The 8,998-nt window shown below is 38.5% G+C and overlaps 1 protein-coding gene across 1 annotated transcript in view; it reads right to left on the minus strand.

Annotated features, from left to right (window-relative positions):
- The window catches only part of CFAP97D2 (CFAP97 domain containing 2), a 54,695-nt gene extending 46,549 nt beyond the window's left edge, over window positions 1–8,146 (minus strand). Inside the window, exon 1 of the mRNA XM_069093949.1 lies at window positions 8,039–8,146. The gene's annotated coding sequence lies outside the window, so the exon portion shown is untranslated. The remainder of the gene's footprint in view (window positions 1–8,038) is intronic.
- Window positions 8,147–8,998: the final 852 nt, after the last annotated feature.

An 8,998-nucleotide genomic window follows, 5' to 3' on the forward strand; every position in this document is an offset into this window, starting at 1 on the left:
AGTCTCCCGATCTCCATTATAGTTCTTATGGTATTAGGAGACTGAAGTTAGGAGTTGTACAAATGGATTTAGAGGCATAGGTTCCATTCAGATATACAGTAGAGAAAACAAATAATTTTCTAATTACTTGTCAGACTATCTGGTATAAGAATCTTGATTCAGAACCAGAAAAAGAACAGTTGAAAAAAAATAGATGGCCTGAAACATTCTGATAGATTTTCTTTGACTCCCTGGCTAGGTCTGGTATTTCAGCCATCAGTTAAAAGAACTGTCTGGCAGTGTCAGGGAAAGCCTCACTAGCCACCATACCTTAGCAGATGGAAACAGTGTCAAATGGCCCTCAGAGCTAAAGATCGGCAGATGACAACAGAGAACAGCTTGATCCCTGTGAGACCAGGACAGATGTCTCGCCCTTTATGGTGAGCAGAGATGTGATACTCAGCAGCAAACATCAGAAGTGTGATGATGCCACCAGAGGACACCAACTGCTCTGCACCAGCCAAGATGAATGACCCTAGGCCACAAATGTCCCTGCGTGCGTGCCCTCCACGTGCCTGCATTACACACATGAATTCCTTGTGTGTTCCCTTTCATGCATGTTCCCTGGTCATGTGTGTTTATCACTTAATGTGTCTAAAATAGAAATCATTATCTTTCCCTCTAAAAACTATTTCCCTTTCTAATTTCCCTATTTCTGTTGAGAGATCCACTATCCTTCCAGTCACAGCCTCAGAATCATCCCCCACTCTTCCTTCTTCTTCCCTCCTCCCCCAATATCTTATCAGTCTCTGAATCTTATCAATTCTGTCTCCACAGTTCTTGTACTTGTTCCCTCCTTTCCACTCTCATGGCCATCAACCTAGCTAAGCCCTTTATGGCCTTTTACTTGGACTATTGCAACAATCTCACCCCTCTCCAATCCATCCTCTGCATGGCTGCCAAACCGATACTCCTAAGGCACAGTTCTGTCACTCCCTTGTTCAAGAAAATTCAGTGGCTCCCTATTGCCTTTAGGTAATGAAACTCCTCTGCTTGACATTTAAATCCCTTCATAATGTCTAGCTTACCTTTCCAGGCTTATTTTACATTACTTCTCTTCATACACTCTGTGTTCCTGCTCAAATAGCTTTGCTTTCTTCCATGGCATTCCATTTTGTATTTCTTTGCAAGATGCCTCCCTTGATCTCTGTTCAAGGCTCAGTTCAAGTGTAACCTTATGGACAAGGCCTTGTGTGCTCTTTCAGCTGTTAGGGATCTTTCCCCTCCAAAATTACTTTGTATTACACAGTAATTACAATATACTTCATTACTTTGTATTTATTTGTGTACATGGTGTATTATCCAGTAGATTGTAGATTCCTCCAGGGCAGGGATTGTTACATCTTTGAATCCTCAGGGCTTAGCACATTGCCTTACACATATGAGATGCTTAGTAAATGTTTGCTGAAAGAATGTGTGTTTTCTAGTTGTGTGACTTTCCCCTCTGGTTATGCAGTAACTGATTCATTGCATCCCCTTTAAGCAAGTGGAAGGATATTTTCCTTTCGTTTTCTTTCCTGTCTTTTATTAAATATTGTTTAAAAAAACAAATTAATATATCATCTGACTGTCTAGTAAAAGCTTAATGGTGGCTCATAAACTATGACTTTGAGTAGATGCTAATCCTCAGAATTCCTTGATGCTCAAGTAGCTTGTTTAAGGTCTCACAAATGACAGGATGCCACAGGTGTTACTCAGGCAAATTTGGTTATCAGTACTCTAGATCTTCCATTCCATTCCACGGTACCCTTCTTTTTCCTTAGGTATTCGTGACCTCTTAATTTTACACCCTTACTCCCATCAAAATATGCTGTCAGGAAAGGATCTGAAACTCATTTATTATGAAATAAGTGTGAAATTCAATCATATTGAACTATAAATAACTGGCAGTTTAAAATATTATCCCCTTCCAAGGACACATGAATTTTTTAACAGATCTACAATTTTAAGGTAAAGAATAAAATTCTAAATACTTAATTTCATATGGAAGTTAAAAAGCAAAGGAGATTTTTTTTTTGGAAAAGAAAAGGAATTTTTTGAAATAGTGGAATTCTTCTCCTGAAATCATGCATTATACCATAGCATACACATACTCAATTTATATATAAGGTGGTTTTGATTTTGTGATACTGGGGAGATCTTAAGCTGCTTGCTTAGTCCAAGTTGACCCATGAGAAAAAAAGAAATAGTATTTTCCACTTAGGACTACCCATATGCTAACTTTCAAAGAAGGTGAAGTTTATCTTGGTCCCTTTTTTTTTAACTTTTCTTCAATTACTATCTTGGACAGCTTTTCTCCTGTTCTCTAGATGCCCATTAAGCTCATGCTTATGAACCTATGACTGTCCTAGGCCTTGGGTCTACTTTTACCAAAAGTGTACCACAGTATAAAATGGGGAAAAATAAGTCTTGGAGTAAAAAAGGACCTGAATTTTATATCATTATTGTGCTCTTTACTACATGTCTACCCTAAATTAAGTCATGGCCTCTCAAGGATTTAGTTTCCTTATCTGTAAAATGAAGGGTTGGATTAGATGATTTCTAATGTTCTTATGTTGACTTCAGCCCTAAATCCTAAGAATACATTGTCCTACTTATCTTTTCCTTTACTATTCTTTTCCCATATCCTTTTAGAAAACTCGGCAGCTTCTTGAGAAACAAGAATTTACACCTTTGCCCCTCGGTGAAATAATAACATTATTAATCTAGTGCTTTAGTTTCTTCCTCTCTCTTGCTACTCCTAAAAGAAAAATACGTAGATGTGTTTTGGTTTAATTTTCTCAATTCTGTGGCTTTTAAAAAATAGATTCTACTTAAATCTTTTGTCTTCTTTTAAAATAATTTTTATTGATGTCTCTTTTTTTATGCCTATCTTCTGTCTTTGTATCACCAATTTCCCTGTATCTTTCTCAAATTCCTCTAACAGAGTCATCACTTATAGCAAAGAATAAGAAAATGAGAGGAATAAAAGAAAAATTCCAGCCAAATCAAACCACATCAAAAAAGTCTGACATTACATGCAGTGTTTCAGTATTTCATATACCGGTGGATCTTCACCTCTGCAAATGAATGAAGTGGAAGTATCTTTGAGCCCATGCTCAGTACTTATCATCTTCTGACATTCAGTTTCAGGGGTTTTTTGGTTGTGATTCTTTTCATTTCCATTGTTTTTGTCATTGTGTATATTGTTTTCTTGTCTTTGCTCTCCTTCACTCTTCGTCATTTTGTGTAAGTCCATCATATTCATTGTTTCTTGAATCAGAGTCATATTTCATTTTATTTGTTCACCACATTTAGCAGTTCCCCAACTAACATTTCCAGTTCTTTACTACTACCAATCCTGATGATACAAAATTTTGTTATGTGTCACCATTGCTGTCTTCTTCTCCTCCTCTTCCTTTTTCTTCTCTTCCTCCTTCTTTTCTTCCTCCTCCTCCTTCTCCCTCTTCTTCTCCTTCTCCTCTTCCCCCTTCTCCTCTCTTTTTCCTCTTCCTACTTTTCCAGAATGATTGTGCCAAATCACATATTTACCAATAATGCATGAGTGTGCCCATCTTTCCACAACCCCTCTAACATTGACTATTCCCTTTTTTTGGCATCCTTGCCAATTTGTTGGTTCTGAAGTGAAGCTTCAAGGTAATTTTGATTTGCATTTCTCTTATTATTAGTGAATTGAAACTTTCTTCCATATGATTTTTAGTAGTTTGCACTAGAAGTTTTCCTAATAAATACAGGTGCAAAATAAGGATTATTTCTTTCACTGCCATTATTTGTTATAGTTCTAGGGGCGCTAGCAATAGCAATGAGACAAAAGAAATAGATAATGTCAGGAAAAGAGGAGACAAAATTACCCCTATTTGCTGTTGTGATGATGATTAACTTTAACAATCCTAGAAAACCAACAAAGGAACTAATTAAAATAACTAATGGCTTCCGCAGTTGCAGGTTATGACTAAACTCACAAAAATCAGTAGCATTTCTACACAAAAACAACACCTAGGAGGCCAAAAAAAGGAGAGGGGACCCATTCAAAATAACTACACCATACATAGCATATTTGGGGAACAGTCTACCAAAACATACTTGATAACTAGTTAGTATAGATTCAAAAACAAAACTCTCCTTAAGAAATAAAAAAACAAGGGGCAGTTTGGCAGCACAGTGAATAGAGCATCGGGCCCTGGAGTCAGGAGGACCTGAGTTCAAATCCAGCCTCAAACTCTTGACATTTACTAGCTGTGTGACCTTGGGCAAGTCACTTAACCCCAAATGCCTTAACTTCCCCATCCAAAAAGAAATAAAAACAACTTCAATAGCTAAAGTAATATTGAGCATTTATGGCTGGGCTGTGCCAATAGATTGATAATGATAATACCACTGAAGTTAATTTACAAATTTAATACTACCCATCAAACTACCAAAGTAAAACTTTATAAAGGCAGACAAAATAACAAAACTCATTTGGAGGAACAAAAAAATCCACAATATTGAGAGAAATAATGGGGGGGAAAGGTAGAGATGAAGGGGAAATAGCACTTCTAGACCTCAAACTCTATTTTAAAGCAGCACTCATCAAAACTCTTTAGTGTTAGTTAAAAAATAGAAAAGTAGAGCAATGATGCAGATTAAACTAGGAAGAAAAAAACAATTGAACTCAATATTCCTGTTATTTGAAAAATTAAGAAATATAAGCTACCCAGATAAGATATCTTATTATTTGATATGAACTTCTGAGAAAATTAGAAAGCATTATGACAGAAATTCAAAATGGATGCATGTCCTGAGTATTGAAAATTATTATATTAAAAATTTAGAAGAGAAGCAGGTAACATATCTTTCATAGATTGGTAAGATGTGTATTCTTTTAAAAATTATTTTATTAATTTATTTTTGTTTTCAACATTCATTTCCACAAGATTTTGAGTTCTGAATTTCCTCCCCATCTCTCCCCTCCCCTACACCAAGATGACATGCATTCTGATCACCCCTTCCCCAGTCTGCTGCCCTCCCCCTTATCCGCTTCCTCCTTACCTTCTTGTAGGGAAATATATATATATATATATATATGATGTGTATTCTTGGTTTTGTTTTTGTTTTTGCCTTTTGGAGGGCAGTTGGGGTCAAGTAACTCGCCCAAGGTTACACGGCTAGCTTTGTGTGTGTGTGTGTGTGTGTGGGTGTGTGTGGGTGTTAAGTGTCTGAGGCCAGAAGCGAACTAGGATCCTCCTGACTCCAGGGCCAGTGCTTTACTCACTGAACCACCTAGCCACCCCACAAGTGTATTCTTAACCAAACAAAGGATGAAGACATTTATAAAACATAAATAGATAATTTTATTATATAATTTCTAAAAGCTTTCAGAGAAACAAAAGGTAGGGATCTAGAAAAAGAAAGGAAGTGGTCTGCTGGGGAGGCAGAAGTGGGGGAGAAGTGTTTCCCCGTAGTTGGACTGGGTGCCTCCTAAAGACCTTTACAATTCTAAATCTATGATTCTAATGTTAAACTGTGCAGGGCTAAATCCAGATAGATCTCTGAAGATCTCTACTGGAGACTTTCTTCCAAGTTGACATTAAACAGTTAATCTCTTAACCCGGCCATTCAATTTTTTAGTTAATTTCTTAATCTTTGAGTTAATTTCATAACCAGTCAATCAAAACTGCTCTTTCCAAAGTCACTAATAATCTCTTAATCGCTAAATCTAATCCTCTCACCCTTCTTGATTTTTCTGTAGAATTCTGTAGCATTGGACACTGTTGACTACCTTCTTTTTCTGGATTGGTAGTAGTTCTTCTCTGGATTTTTCTAACACTGTTTCTCTTGGTTCTCCTCCTCCCTTTCTGACTACTCTTTCTTCATCCTTTCAATGGATTATCATCCTTGTCCTCCTAATCGTGGGAGCTCTGACTTTGTTCCTTTTCTCCATCTAGACTCATTCTCTTGGTGAACTCATAAACTCTGGAGTCTAGATATAATCTTTATGTGTGCTAATTACATAGATAAAAATCTATATTTTTCTATCTATCTTAGTGTAATCCTAACAGAACCACATCACAAGCTACCTATTAGACATTCAAATTACAGATCCTATAGGCATCTCAAACTCAACATGTCCAAAACAGAACTCATCTTTCACTCTCAAACTCACTTTCTTTTAACATTCTTTATCACTGTTGAGGGTACCACCATGCTTCCAAACAAATTTACAGCTTTGATGTTTTCCTTGGCTCCTCACTCTCATTCTTATTCGCTGCACATATCCAGTCAGTTGCCAAATCTGGTCCTTTCTGCTTCCACAACATTTCTCTGATATACCCTCTTATTTCCACCCACACTTCCATCACTCTAGGTCAGGTCTTTATTAGCTTGCCTGCCTCAAGTCTCTCCTCATGTAGCCACCGAAGTGATTTTCCAGTGATTTTCTACAGCCTGTAGGATCAAATAAATGTAACCCCCTCTGTTTGACATTTAAAGATCTTCACAACTAGACCCTTCTTCCCTTTCTGGTCTTTTCCATATTCTCTACAGTCAGCCAAATTGGCCTTCTTGAATTTTCCACTCCATTTCTCTCTGTGTACCTTTTTAGTGGCTATCTAAAATGATCTTCCTTATTTACCTCTGTCTCCAGGATTTCCTTGAAGATTCAGTTCAAATATTATTTATAGCATGAGATCTTTCCCCATGTTCTCAATTTAGTGACTTTCCTCCAAGATTTCTCTTGTATTAAATGTGTATATATTCTATATGTACAGGTTGTCACCTCCATTGAAATGTAAGCTCCTTGAGGGCAGGTACTATTTTGCTTTTGTCTTTACTCTTGCTACAATGCCTAGCAGTGTAGGATTGTAGGATTAACAATCTTTTTTAATTGAATGATTCAACCAGTTCTAAATCACCCTTATTGTACTCCTCACCTCCATCTTTACCACAAGAATAGCATGAGATACTTTATCTACTGGTTTCCTAAAATCTAGGCAAACTGCCAAACTTGGAGTCAGAAAGACCTTGGTTCCAAATCCTACCCCTGCCACTTCCTAGGTGTTTGATCATAGGAGAATCACTTAATCTTTTTGAGGCTTGGTTTCCTGATCTATAAAATGGAAATAATAATTCAGGTAGTACTTACCACATAGATTTTTTTTTTGAGGGTCATATCACATAATACAATCCTTAAAGTGCTTCTATGAATGCCAGTTGTCTTTTTTTAAATTTTTTTTTAATAATGCAATTTAGGTAAGCCATAAAAGAGAAGCAGATCAATTTAATCACTGCTGTCATAAAATGCTGGCCTTAGAGTCAGGAAAACCTGGATTCAAGTCTGGTCTTTGACCCTTACTGGCTGTGTGACCCTAGAAAAGTCACTTAATACTTAACAGTGTCCCCAGTCAACTTTCTATGACCATAATTTTCAGGACAACTGACGATTGGCATCAGAAAAGGGAAATTGCTCAGGGAAAACACAGATCTGAACCAAAAAAAAAAAACCACACACACACACACACACAACAAAAAATAACCAAACAACCCCAAATCTCTAAACTATACTTATTTTATCAATCCCCCATCCCCCATTACAATCCCTCCCCCCACTCCCACCCCCCCCCCCAACCCCCAACCGCTCCCTCCTCCGGCCCCACCCCCACGGTCCGGTCACCATGACTCCCTCCCTCAACCCCCGGGCCGGGGGCTCAGGCGAGGCTCTCAGAAGGCCCGGCCGCCCCCTCTCCCGCCCCAACGGTACAGTTGGACGGTTCTCTTTGAAGTTCAACTTTAGGAAAGGGCTAATTAGGACCCCCTAGGGTTGGGCTTGGGGGCATAAGCTGAGCCCCTCTTGGTCAACCAACCCTTTTAAAACACTCGCACGAAAGTCAGGAGTTTGGGTTTTATGGTAGAGGTCTGGGGGTGAGGAGATGGAAAGATAATTCCCTTAATTCCTTCATTTTGGTCCATCAGGCTGCTGGACGGAGCAAGTTGTCTCCACCTTTTCTGATCTAACTCTTACCTGGGCTCCGTCTTTCCTCTGCATTCTGCCAAGACCACACTTATCAAAATCTCAGAAGACTTTTTCGCCGCCATAGGAGATCGCTGATTTATCCTAATACTAAACAAATATTTTCCTACCCCCCCACCCCCCTCCCCTTGACTTCAACCCCTTCTCCCGCCCCCCTCCCTCCACCCTCCCCACCCGAGTTCTGAGACTGTGCTATCCGGTACCCAGCATCCTCTCGGACCCAGCCTTCCAGGATTCCATTCCCTAATTGGCTTGACTCTATGGCTGCGGCTCCTGAAGCATCCCCCTCATGATTGAATATCTTGCCCTGGGAAGGATTTCTTTCTTGTACCCTTAATCCCTGACTCCAAGGAAAGTCACTTACTCTCACAGATTTAGCTATAATACCTGAAGGACTTGTACATCTACTTGTCTGTCCTTGTACCTAGTGAGACCCATCTAGCCCAGAGGGCTCCTAAAATAGGGCACTATGACCATTAATAATCCTTTGTTTAATATGATATCACAAGCATTAATATTAATACTTAATATGGTAAGATATTTATTGTTATTTTTAAAGCAGATACCAAGCATAATTACTGGTATCCCCATCAGAATCACCACCATTTTTTTACTTGTTCAGGTGAAATTTTTTCTTTTATGGTAATAGGAGAAGCAAAAGAGCTAGATGACCTGTGGATTATTTTCCTTCTCTCAAGTGTGTTGTGACCCCCAAATATTTGAGAACTACTGGTCTTTTTTTATAGTGTGTATATGTGGAGAGGAGGCAGTGATGTTCTAAAAAGAACTCTGTGATACTTAGGAGACCCAGCTTTTAGTCTTGGTTCAGCTGTTAATTTACTGTCTGAAACTTTGGTAGAATAAGTCACTTTACCTCACTGGGCCTTAGTTTCCTCACAAAATTAGATCATTGGACTAAATGACCTCCAAGGTCCCTTTCAGTCATATAGG

The sequence above is a fragment of the Petaurus breviceps genome, unplaced genomic scaffold (assembly GCF_028583685.1).
Source record: "Petaurus breviceps papuanus isolate PSGF00001 unplaced genomic scaffold, PetGlider_PUasm1.0 214, whole genome shotgun sequence".
Taxonomy (NCBI): Eukaryota; Metazoa; Chordata; class Mammalia; order Diprotodontia; family Petauridae; genus Petaurus; species Petaurus breviceps.